Raw genomic sequence first — 14,042 nt, forward strand, 5'->3', positions numbered from 1 at the left:
ATAAAAAATCCTAATCACTTTTGAACTGTAACACGTCGTTTCTAAGGTACATAGTTCATAGGAAGAAGTTACTGTTTACGTTTCCACACTTAAATTTATCAAAAAGGTACATGTAACACTAGGATAAAATATGTCTTGAGCGCTAGCAACATTATATTGTCATCAGATAAGCTCCACATCTTGAAGGGAGTTTCAAGGCCACCCGGGATTTGCTAAAGGCTTAAGACTTTCTCCCAGCATTAGTGATGGCCACTGTCAGGCCAGGTCAGCAGCTGGAGTAGTCAACAGGAAGGAAATTAACAAGAATATATCTTTACATATCTTTGAATACAGCTTTATACATCTTTGACCAAGGTGATGAGTCCAGGGATGACGAGGGGTGGGTGGAGGGGTGTTGGGAAGTCTGTGTGAGTCCTCTTCCCCTTAAGCCAGTTGAGAGGAGTTTCAAAGAACGTGATTAGAAATATCTATTTCCTGTAGTTTTGCGAAGAAGAAACTAGATAGAGAAAAAGAGAAGCAAGGAAATCAAACACCCACTGTGAGTTTCTAAACCTGAAGTAAAGCTGAACTAGGATTGGGGAGGAACTTTAACTTAAAAGAAATTTGGAATTTTGATTATTTAACTGGGCTAGATACCTTAATTTCTTAAATGAAACTGTTCTTTCGACTAAAATCACATATGACCCAGAAAGCTGTGGCACGCGCCTGTGTTTCATACAGGTCGGGAACAACCAACATTGGAAAGGACTTGAAGAAAGTACGGGAGGAAAGAGAAGCAAAGTTCCTTCATATTTTTATTCAATGAAGTCTAGTTAATTTAATTAAAATGGTCATTTCCTTTTCACGACACATCGCTTATGGTCCCCCCGCTTCTTGGTACTTTTCATACCTACATTGAGAGTTAGGTTCTGTTATAAACTGACGCGTGTCCCCTCAAATTCAATATGTTGAAGCTCTAACCCCAAATGTGATTACATCTGGAGATGGGGCCTTTAGGGAGGCAATGAAGCTGAAACGAGATCACAAGGGTGGGGCCCTAATCTGATAGGACCCCTGTCCTTATACGAAGAGGAAGAGACACTGGAGATCAATCTCTCTCTCTCCTTCTCTGCCTGTCTCTCTGCCTCCTTGTGCTAACAGGGAGAAAAGGCCATGAGAGGACACAGAGAGAAGGGAGCTTCTTCAAGCTGAGGAGGGAGGTCTCATCAGAGACCAAACCTGCTTGCACCTTGATCTTGAACTTCTAGCCTCTAGAACTGTGAGAAAATAAATTTCTGTTGTTTTAACCACCCAGTCTATGGTATTTTGTTATGGCAGACCAACCAGACTAAAAGGGGTTCCTTTATTGGGTTATATTTCATAAAGAATTAAAATTATTTTTCATATATTATAAGGATACTATAAATGCAATATTGACTTGATTAAGAAAATATTATCTATCAGCTAAGTAAATTACTTCTACACAAAAGTCTAGTCACGCAAATGATTTAATTTAATACTTCAGGTGAAAATGACAGAGAGAGAGAATGAAAAAGAGAAGAGAGAGTAAAAGCATTATGTATTAATTTTTGAGTAGCTTCATGGACATTTGCAAACAGCATATGAAAGTTGAAAATGAAAATATTGATGATATGCTGTATCTGACGCTCTGATGTATATTTTATGCTCAGTTAGTTAAGTGAAGTCTGTTTCTTTGTCTTCTACATAATTACAAATAATTTAATGTCTGAATTTTCTAAAGCCTGTTCCTAATCTATGTAACTTAAAACGTATCTCAATATTTTACATGAGAAAACGTTCATTGAGAAAACCATTTAAAATTCTTGATGCTCTATCTGGCTGCATATGCTACCTGCCAGATGTTTACACAGCTGAAATTCCCAGGGGCACTATAATATAGGCTAGAATGCCAGGAGGATTACTGAAAGAACTTCAAATTCCATTGGAAACTATGATGAATAAAATTAAGAAGTAACAATACTTTAACTCATTCTTTCTATCGTTATGTATGTCAAATGTTTACCAGTGATAGAAGTCAATTGGTCAAACAATACTCTTCTATATTACATTTTCCTATTATTTCCCAATAACTAGAAAAATCATTTTAACATGTGTTGGATGTCGATAAGTGTGTGTGAAAGGAGATTATGTGGAAAATCCCTAATAATTCAAAATCCCTTTGTGTCCTATTTAGTACCTACATGTTTTCTCTGTGTATTTGCAATTCATATTCTGTTCATCATATAACACCTCAAGTTTGATAAAATTACAACAAATTATTATCTTAACTATATGGCAAACTCTCTAATATATTGGATTGTTGTGCTGTTTTTGTGAACTGATGAGACTAACTGCATAATTTGTCACACTCTTCTAACAATAACTATTCAACTTCTCACCTGTCTAGAGTGTTGAGGTATTGTATATCATAGCATATAACGCCCAAGCTAACCATCTCGATAAAATCTACGTAGCTTTAATTTAGATGATGCTCAGTCCCATGTCTAAATATGTTCCTAAATCACCACCACCTCCATCAGGGCCAACTGGCTCTCTCTCCTGAATCATTCACCTCTCCCACTTCCAAAGCTGCCTTCACACACTATGGCAAAACTAAGGTGAATATTCTACTGGCTCCATTGACAGAAAAGATTTGATTTTATTGGAAATGGAAGGACCTGAGATAAATACAAAAATATTTTTTAATATGTGAAGATACAAGATTGTCCATTAATAACCCCTATCACTTCGTGTAGTTGATGAAATATAAGAAGTACCACAAACTCTCAGAATTGAGTAATATTAATCCATTTTTTCACTTCCCAAAGTAATAGAATTAGAGCTATCACATTATAAAAGAGGCAATATAGGATGTTATAAAATATTATTTTGTCACTGATTTGAACATCTTTTTTTTCTTGGTGAGGAAGATTGTCCCTGAGCTAACATCCTGTTGCCAATCTTCCTCTTTTTGCTTGAAGAAGACTGTCGCTGAGTTAACATCTGTGCCAATCCTCCTCTGTTTTGTATGTAGGATTCCACTACAGCATGGCTTGATGAGCAGTGTGTAGGTCTGCACCAGGGATCCAAACCTGCGAACTCAGGGCCACTGAAGTACAGTGTGCAAACTTAACCACTACACCACCAGGCCAGCCCTTGATTTGAACATTTTTAAACATCAGAATAATTAATATTTTATTTAAAATTATTTTAAATTCCCGGGATAAGAACATACATATGTAAGGAAATATGACATTGAAAATATTCAAATAATCAAATATTATTACTTTCCCATTTTATTGATGACAAAGCTGAACCTGAGAGAGTGTATCAGTTTTTTATTTTAGTAGAATATAATAGTAAGACAAAATCTGGTAGTGATGTTCAGTGTAAAAGTAGGTCAATCCCTAATTAAGCTAATACATACAGATTGTTGCCTACTTTTCAAAATCCCACTGTAACCATCCTGGTCCACGTCACTATCATCTCTCGCTTGAATTATTACGTAGCTTCAGCTTGTACTTCTCTTTTCTGTTCTTGATGTCAATAAAGTCAATTCAGCAGAAATATTTATCTTTTTAAAACAAAAAGCTAACCATGGAACTCTACTGCTCAAAATATTCCAATGGAGAGAATATTAACAGTCATGTCAGTCTTGGCAATTTTAGCCAACCCTCTTGCTGAGAGTTAGAAATAAAGCCAGACAAAATTGTTTTATTAAAAAACTATCTTCCGAAAGAATCAGAAAGTATCAAGGATATTAAGAATTCTATGAACAAGACCCAGGAGAAGAAAGAAACTCAAAAGAGAGACATTAACATTTGGAGTCACTCTATGGAGTCAGGCGCAGATTCCAAAAATGACTGCTGAGACACCACAAAACTGGTGGAAGCATTTGGCAGATTTCTGGGCCGACATGGGTAAAATTAGATTTCAAAGGCCACCAAGAAGTGGGAGTCCAGGTAAAACTCCCAGGTATTATGTGGGAAGCCTGAGTGCAGAAACTGTTGGAGCAAGAGTGAACTGGAAAACTTTAGATCATCAAATGGCCTAAACAATTCTTTAATAAAATTAAAATAATATGGAAATATTACTTTCCCTAGCATAGTTTCTAGTCAATAGAAAAAGAAAATTAACTCTAAACAGAGATAAAAACATTTAAATTTTTAAAATTTTTCTAAAATTTTTAATATACAATGTCTGCCATTCATACAAAAATAGTCATAAAAGGAAAAAAAGACAACAATGTGAACAAAATCCAACAGAAACTGAAGATAGGAGAAACTGATCTACAAGAGATCCAGACAATGGAGTTATAAAACATAGACAAAAGGAAAACAAGACAAAACCTTCTATATTCAATATTTTTCAAGCAATAAAAGACAAGATAAAGAATTTCAGTAGACTGAAATCTTTAATAAGGAGTATGGAAATTATAGAAATAAAATATTATAACTGAAATTAAGAATGCCATTGATGGTTTCAATAGTAGACTATTCACAAGTAAAGTGAGAACTGGGATATAGATTACAAAAAAAGAAAAGTCTAAAAAGAATCTTGAAAAAAAACAAAGGATGAAGAGCTAAAAACGTGTAAGGAAATATAGGAGATAGTATGAAGTCATATTATGTATATAAGTGGAGTCTGAGAAAAACAGGAGAATGAAAACAGGGTAGAAACAATATCTAAAATGATAGTGATGAGAAGTCCATAAGGAATCACACACACACGCGCGCACACAGACAACACACAGTTGCTAAAAACCAAAGAAAGTAGAAAAGAAATTCATAGAAAAATTTTTAAAAGACAATGAAAATTAAATCTAGCTACATACCGTAAACAATATAAGCCTTTAAGTAATGAAATAATATCTTCAAATTTATAATCTAGAATTCTCTACCCAGCAAACATGCTCCCTCAAAACAAAAAGAGAAGTAAAGATATTATCAGAGAAAACAAAGCAAAAATCTGTGAGACTCAAAAGTAGGTCAACACTAAAGGAAATATTAAAATCTGTCCTTCAGAATGAACGAAAAGAGAATCGGGAGCTTCAGGAAGAAATACAGAGCAAGAGGGGACAAACACGTGGATAAATCTAAACAATATAACTGTAAAACATAACTAATAATTGTGTTATAAGAATAGACCACATAAAACAATAATGTTATGAATTAGAACTTCAGATTGTTATGACTGCTTTTAAGAAACCCTTATGATACAATCTTGACTGTATGAACACTAATAAAACTAGTAAAACAATACAATAAAAGTAGTAGCATGGGAAAGTGGATTTAAGTGTGCTAAGAACTTTGAATTGTATGGGGAGTGATAAAAGCACTAATTAACATTAGATACTAAGAAGTAAAGGATCCATGTAAAATTTATGGAAAATTTACTAAAATAATATTAAAATGGTAAGATGGTAATAAATTCAATAATAGCACCAATCAAGTCAAAAGAAGAGAAGAAAGGAAAAAAAAAGTAGAACAGGCAAAAAAAAAAAGCAAAAAATAATATCATAGGTTAAAAATAAACACAGAATCATATCCCGGGAGAACTTCCCCTTCCTGTCCCCCCATCCTCACCCCCCAACTGACAATGGCAGGACCAGAAAACACAGCCAAACCCACAAATGGCTCAGCTGTTTGAATGACCAATTATGGAATTTAAAATAAGTCTAACAGGTTAAATCATCTTGTGGGAAAGGTAGAAAACATGGATTAACAGGTAGAAAATTGCAGCTGAGAGATAGAAATTATTTAAAAAATTAAATGATAGAAGTGAAAAATGAGATACCAGAGATAAAAAATATTTGAATTGACTTCTTAGTAGCCTGTACTCATTAAAGAAAAGAATCAGTGGATTAAAGACAACAGAAAATTTCCAAACTAAAACACAAATTGGAAAAAGAATGACAAAAAAGAAAACAGCTTAGAGGGTCTATGAAATACTACCAGATATTTTAATGTATGTGTAATTGGAGCTCTACAAGGAGAAGAGAGAATGGAGCAGAAGAAATTGCTGAGGATATAATGGCCAAGGACTTTGCAAAAGCAAGGAAAAACATCAATCCACAGGTCCACAAAGCTTAGCAAAACTTTTAATGCTTATCCTATAAAACTTTATCATAAATCCTTTACTTTTATTTTATAACATTAATTAGTACCTTTAGCACTTCCCATACAATTCACCGACCTTCGAACCCTTAAATCCAGTTACCCACTTCCTGATCTACATACTACTTTAAAAAATATAATTTTTATTGTTGTTCTCTACAGTTGATGTTCATAACAATTACTGTAAAGTCAATATTAATAACATTAATCATAAAATTTTTAGGCAATGTTCATATATATTATGTCACAGAGTCAATAAGCATCATAATTATTATTTTATGCATTAAATATGAGTTTAGATATTTGCCTTCTTTTTCTCTCTAAAACTCTGGATAACTTTTGGGATAAAAGTTACCTTCATCCTGCAGGACAGCTGTTAGCATTTCCTCCAGTGTTGGCCTGCTTTTGACAATCTCGCAGGCTTTTCTTTCTTTTTGCTTGTTCGCTTTCTAATAGTACCTTTATTTCATTTTTATTTTCGGAGAGAATGATTGCTGGGTATTGAATTATAGGTTGGCACCTTGACGATATTATTCCAAGAAGGGACAGTAGGATCTAGTAGTTGGCAAATGTTGCTACTGTTAGTAGCAGTATTCACTGAACTTGAATTTTTGCCTCAATTTTTTTATTGGCAGATTTGGGGTTTGGGTTTCTCCTAAATCACTTCCTCGCTCTGATTTCTTCTTTTTTTCTTTTTTTTCAGTTTTTTCTTCCTTTCTAATACTTATGTATTCTATTGCTTTTTTTATTGTGGTCAAAAACACACAGCATAAAGTTTATCATCCTAACAATTTTAAGTGTAAAGTACAGTAGTATTAAGCATATGCATATTGTTTCCAGAAGTTTTTAATCTCATAAAACTGAAACTGTACACCCATTGAACAACAGTTTCTCTTTGTCCTTCCTCCTGCCACTGACTGCCACCATTCTACTTTCAGTTTCTGAGAGTTTGGCTACTTTAGATACTTCATGTAAATGCAGTCATGCAGAATTTGGTTTTTGTGCCTGGTTTATTTCACTTAGCATAATGTCCTCCAAGTTCATTCCTCTTGTAGCATCTGATTAGGGTTTCCTTCTTTTTTATGGCTGGATAGAATTTCCCTATATGTATAGACCATATTTCCTTTATCTGTTAGTTGATGGATATTTAGGTTGTTTTCACTTCTTGCCTACTGTGAATAATACTGCAATGAGCATGGTTGTGCAAATATCTCTGAGATTTTCTTTTCAATTCTTTTTTTTTTTTCTTTTCTTTTCTTTTTTTTTTTTTCTGCTTTATCTCCCAAATCCCCTCTGGTGCATAGTTGTATATCTTAGTTGCACGTCCTTCTAGTTGTGGTGTATGGGACGCCGTCTCAACGTGGCCTGAAGAGTAGTGCCATGTCCATGCCCAGGATCCGAGTCAGCGAAACCCCAGGCCAGGCCGCCACAGCGGAGCGCGCAAACTTAACCACTCGGCCACGGGGCCGGCCCCTCTTTTCAATTCTTTTGAATAAATATGTACCCAGAATTGAGATTGCTGGATCATATGTTAATTCTATTTTTAATTTTTTAAGGAATGTTCATACTGTTTTCCATAATGACTGCACCACTTTATATTCCCACCAACAGTGTGTAAGATTCCAATTTCTCTACATCCTTAACAATCCTTGTTATTTTCTGTATTTTTCTGACAGTGGTCATCCTCACAGCTATGAGGTAGTATCTGGCTGTGGTTTTGATTTGCGTTTCCCAAATGATTGTTGATGTTGACACATCTTTTCATATGCTTGTTGGCTATTTGTATATCTTCTTTGGAGAAATGTCTGTTCAGGTTCTTTGTGCATTTTTATATTAGATATTATTGTCATTGAGTTGTAGTTCTTTATTTATTCTAAATATTAGTCCCTTACCATATATGTGGCTACAACTATTTTCTCCCATTTAAGGTGGCTCAGGCTGTCTCTTCGGTTGTACCTCTCATTTCTGAGTCCTCAGAGGCACGCCACTCAATCTCTCTGAGGTTCAGTTTCTCGACTGCAGAAAATGAATGCTGCCTGCCCATTCAGTCCCACACAGCTGATGTGCAGGTCAAGTGATACAAAAATACATGCGACTTGTTTGTAAATTGCAAAACTACCATATTAATTGATGAGCAACCTAATGTATTATGATGAGATGATGATCGCATGACCACGATAAAACAGTATCCCCACGGAAATTGCTGATAGATGATTCTCTGCTGCATTAATTTAAAAGAAAGTTACTACAGATACAGTTCTCATGTTACAATTAGCATTGGCAGGGTGACTTCAAGTGCAAGTAGTTGTAATTAATATTCATTTTCATATTATTGATTGAGGCCAAAATAATTGTAAATAACAGTTTAATCAGACAAATGGAAAAATATTCTGAGGCAAATGCCTCCTTAATCAATTGGCAATTTTAAAATTAAATTGTAACATAATCAAGAGACTATATAACAAAAGTGATAACATTAATTGTTAACAAAGACTAAGCACAAAGTAGATGGAATTTGAAAAATCTCATATTTTTCAGAATAATGTGAATGATGTTGGATAATTCCATATCTCTTAGTTCAACCTGATAGACCCAGAATAAAATGATTCATACAATTTCTTCACATGACTTATGTAGGATGTTTGTCAAAAAATGTCCTAAAATATGTGGAAACAGAAAATTATACATCCTGTGTTACTTTCTTGAGTGCTATGCAAAGTCACAACTTGTTTCAACAGAAAATAGGCTACCTTTTTTCAGAAAAACTATTATGATTCGTTTAAAAACTTCAGCCTTTATGCTTAAGAAAAGATGAATTCTCTTCAGTTAATCTCAAGCTTTTGTGATAGCATGATGCATTCTCGTTGTTTTTCCCACACTGATAAAGTACCACAAAACTGGCTGAACTCTTCTATGAAGTTAGGGCTGATTTAAAACAGTTTTGTAGCAAAAATATTTAAAATCAGCACATAGAACATCAAAAATAGATTACTAAAAACTGATGGGAAGTGCAGAAGACCTGGAACACAGAGAATTATATGAAACCTAATGGATATTCCATTTAGTTCCTTGCAGAAATTAAATGTTAGCATTCCTATTCCACAGTGGTCCATAAAAGTAGTCCAGATTGATTGATGCTCATTCACATGTGAGTGACCAGATACACACTAGTGTTAGCTAAATATGCATATGCACTTCCTTCTTTTTCATAATACTCTCTTTTTATAAAGGCCATTTTTATTATTTTTGAAATGAAAAATAGACAAAAAATATCAACCCAATTATAGTCTAAATATGATACTGTGCAACTATACGATATAATAAAATCTTATTTTTAACTAAGGCTTATCAAAAATGATTCAGAAGAATTCCTTAATAATGATACAAACTATCACAAGGAATTGAGTTATAGTTACTTTTGTTGTCTCACTGACAAAAAAAAAAATGCCTTCAGAAGGCAGTATCCTATGCTCTCTTGAGGACGTGATCTATGAAATCAGATATGTCCTGCTTTAGACAGACCACACCTTCACTGTTTTCTGTATGACCTTGGGCAAGTTAACAATATATTTTGATCTTCAGATTTCTTACGTAAAAAATGAGGATACAAATACTAGTACTTAACTCATTGCCTTGATAGGAGAAATAAACACCATAATGCATGTAAAACATTTTGAAAATTGCCTTTAATACAGTAAATAATAATTGTGATTATTATTATCAGCAGCAGCAGCATCATAATCATTACCATCATAATTTTAATAGCTTGACAGTGCCTGTGCTTTCCCCTCAAAGCACTATGATAAGTATAACCTAAGTGTAAATCAAATGCTCTGCTAGTCTCATCATTATGGCAAATGCATGAGCAGATTAATTTATGCTGAAACTAGCTGCAAATCAATAAATGAAAAATAGCCTCACTCATTAAACAATGGATGCACTGAAATGAAGGTGCTTATTTAGTTTCTTCCTAGATGTTAATGTTCCATGAGATGCCTGTTGTGAGTTAAAAAATGAAACATTCTGTAGCCAAGACAGAAATAGTTTCTCTGGGAACAATAAATAGGTTTTATGTCACAAAGAAAAAAAAAATGTAAAATTAAACCTGGATTATCAAGTACCCTATCTCACATCAAAGAAGCTAAAAGACAAAAGATGTTGAGAATTATGAATATCATTATAACTCATCAATTTTAAGCCAATTTTCATGCATTGATATCAACCAGATGATCATACAAGTATACAATTTAATGTCAAGGGACACTTGCATATTAGGCAAAGCAAAAAAGAATAATAGAGCAATTCCTTCTCTATTTGGAATGCATACAGAAAGAATTTAAAATTGATTCTTAAAAGTGAAATTATAAGTTACTAAATCTATACTCTAAAACTTATGCAATTTAATTATATAATTATATGCACATTCATTAGTCTTCATTTAGAGACTACTTATTCTTATCACAAATAAAATCACATTTGGTTGGGGTATTTGGTTTTCAAGTTTATAATTATTGAATGAATTGTCATAATTTACTCCAATATTATATGCTGCATTATAAATGACTTCAAATGGCTAAGTAAAAAAGAAAAACTATGCAAAAATAGGCAACTTAACTCCAAATGCACAGGCTTAGTGATGAAAAAGGTAAGGCAGCACAGAACAGGAATTGATATTGACAATAATGATCTTAACTTATTTAAAAGATCAAGTTACATTTAGTATGCTAGGTTGAAGAATGCCTGGAAATGTACGGTACATTATCAAGGACTTCCATCCAAATAGTCAAAATCCACAAGGTTTTCCTTAAAGACATTGCACACTCCATGCTTTGGAAGTGCTATCAAGGATAATCTATTAACTAAGAATTTTGGAGCACTAAAATATAGCCCTATCTGAATAAGGAATACAATACTTAATATAGATAGCAATAAATAATCTAAAGACAGATGAAATAGAGGGTAAATACATGTGGTAGATGGAATTGTTTATATCAGTCTTTACTTCCCTTTAGTTGTATAATATATCCACACCCTTGCCATAGACTTACATTGGACAGAATGTTCTTTCCCACCAGTGGACTATGGTCTTGCCCATGTGTCTTGTTTTGGTCAATGGGATATTGGCAGAGGTGAGACAAACAGAGACGTGAAATATGCTTGTGCATTTGGGCTTCTTGGCTTGTGACTCTACTATCAGTATGAGAACATGTTCTGTGAAATGGCTGTTCTGTTAGCCTGGGTCCCAGAATGATAACCTGTAGTGGAGTTGCTCCAGCAGACCCAAAGCCCTGGAACCTGAAGTGGAGCTGTTCCAGTGACCCACAGATATACAACATGAAGCAAAGCCCTGTGAGCTGACTTACAGATCATTGAGTATAAGAGTGAGTGCTTTATACTAACTACCTTGGCAATGCTATGCAACGGGTAACAGAAAGGATGGTACAAATCAATGATCCACCCTAAATCATTTCACTTTCTTGTGAGAGTTTTCCCCCTTCTTAGGAATTGGGGAAGGAGGTGGTAGTTACAGCCTTTCGTGTCTCAGTTTTCTAGTTGACTACCATGGATTCTTCGAATGTCAACAGAATGAGGAAGTCATTGTGGCCAGAGCTAACGAGGTATACAAACTATTATTGGCTTATCTTCAAGGAGTCCAACCATCTCTTCAAATGAATTTATTCTTTTTTTGATCTCAGTGGAGACCATAAAAAAATGGTCATTGTTTTGAGGAAGACACATTTACATAGTCTGTTTTACTATCTCTAGCTGGAGATGACTCTTGGTTAATCCAGTTAAAAATCTTTTAAGTGAAATAAGACAAGGGAGTGCTTGTCATAGTAAGAACTCACTAGAGTTCAGAGCCTTTTGTTTTGTAATTTTAAATAAGTTTTCCTCATTAGATCAGTGTGGAAAAACAGCAGACTTAATGGAAAGAAGTGTCGGAGAGAAGGCTGGTGAGATAACTCGTTTTAGGTCAGAGGAAGCATAGACTTTTAGCAAGTTGTTGAGAGGTACTCAGTCATACCAGCAAGTACAGTATATTAGATATTTGGTCTTTGAATTCCAACCCTATGAATGACGTGAAAATTGTCAATACTCTTAAATTCCTACCACGTTAAGAGTGACACAAATGCTGAAGAGAAAGAGTACATGTAATTTTACAAATGAAGAAATGGAAGCTTGGGCCTCATAATGGACCCAGAATTCTGGCTCAGATCATCTGATTCTAATGCCTAAGCTCTTCATCAAAACATGAAATGGTACCACTGAATATTTTCTATTTTTTTCACCAGTGAGATATTGTTGAATAGGAAACAAACAAACAAACAAAAAGGACAGATTACCAAGTATGTGCTATGATTCAGTCTCAAGGCAATCTGATAGTATTAATGAGGAAAATTCTATTATCTTCATTTTGTAAATGAAGTAACTAAAATAGAAAGAAGTTAAGGAACTTGAATAGAGCTACACGTCTTTGGAATAGCAGATTTTTTCAAAATAATAACATAAACTTTTCAGTATTGGGATTCACTCATTTGATTTCACCTAGCCTGGTTTTTTAAAGGAAAGATGGACTGAGAGACAGTTGGAGAAAAAGACCTATGGATGCACTGGAGGCATAATAACCTACCACTAGAACATGCACTCTGGTAAACCTCGGCCAACAGACGGTTGGTAAATCATGGCCAGGAAGGAAAAGGTTAAAAGAGAAGCAGCTGATGTGTCTTTAGAACTAACTTGCCTCCTAAATCCTCTGTTCTCCAGTTGTCTTTTGTATGGTGGTGTCATGAGTAAGACAGATTTTGATAAAATGTTTCCTCTGTTTAAAAACAAAAAGTTGGACATTTGTAATCAATTTACATCTTTTAATTTTATAGTCAATAAAGTTAAGATAAAATGAAATTATGTGATTTTCAAAAATTAATGGTCTAGTGAAAGTCACAGAGGTCCTTAGAATTAATTTGGACCTTTCTTGATCAGTCACCAGGACAGCTCACCTCATCAGCTCACCTGTGTACAAATTCGTGTGATTCTAATTATGTCTTATAGAGTTTAAGTTTATTCAGTCTTATGAAAATACGAAGATCCCTTATCAGTGTTAGGAAGTTTATTTTTGATGAATAATAATCAATAACATATATACCTAAATACCCCTGCTTAATTCTTAATTTTTTCTGCTAAGAAGGGACACACATATGTGACACTTACTAACTTAAATGTTTCTATAGCAAATTTCATATTCTGAAAACAAATAGAAGTGTTAATCTACGTTGGAATATATATACCTTTAAGAGCAAGAAAAGAACATGAAGCAGATGACCAAAATATTAGATTTTAGCAAATGATTTTTCTTCTTCAGCCTCCTCCCACCTCCTCCCCTCCCTCTCTCCTTCACCAATACTCATTAATGGTCTTTCAATATAAACTTTAACTCTGTCGTGCTTTTGATATTATTATTTACTAAGATATTACCAAATGCCAGTAAAATTTTTAGAGTGGTCTAAGGGTTTAAAAAAGAAACAAAAAAAATCTTAAAATATTTCTTTGTCTTTAAGAAGCAGGCAATAAACAGTTAGCTAGAAGTTGTGTACACTGAGCCACCATATCATTATGAAATATTCAAACGTACAGAAGAAAATTTTACCAAGGACCTCTGAAATGTTATTGTATTAAACACCTCTTCCGCAATAGTCATAGAGGGACAGTGTAAACCATGAGTATATGAAGTCAGTTGATAAGTCCAAAATGTAGTTTGGAAGATTTCCAAGAAGAAATGACATCAACGATTGAATGTTTCAGGTGAACAAATAGTGAGTGAAATTGTATTGTAACTATTTTGAGAACTCAGCGTTATGAATAAAGATAGAGTCTTCTGGGATGATTTTTGCAGGCAGATGTATAATTCCTGAACAAAATATTTGCAAA

At 34.1% G+C, this 14,042-nt stretch overlaps 1 long non-coding RNA gene across 2 annotated transcripts in view; it reads left to right on the forward strand.

Annotated features, from left to right (window-relative positions):
- The window catches only part of LOC139078668 (uncharacterized), an 82,003-nt gene that overhangs the window by 44,160 nt on the left and 23,801 nt on the right, over positions 1–14,042 (forward strand). The window contains exon 4 of one of the 2 annotated variants that reach the window (XR_011531690.1): positions 1,141–1,247. The exons of the other annotated variant lie outside the window; for it this stretch is intronic. This is a non-coding gene — a long non-coding RNA (uncharacterized lncRNA). Of the gene's footprint in view, positions 1–1,140; positions 1,248–14,042 lie in introns of those variants that run through there. 2 annotated transcript variants of the gene reach the window in all.

The sequence above is a fragment of the Equus przewalskii genome, chromosome 22 (assembly GCF_037783145.1).
Source record: "Equus przewalskii isolate Varuska chromosome 22, EquPr2, whole genome shotgun sequence".
Taxonomy (NCBI): Eukaryota; Metazoa; Chordata; class Mammalia; order Perissodactyla; family Equidae; genus Equus; species Equus przewalskii.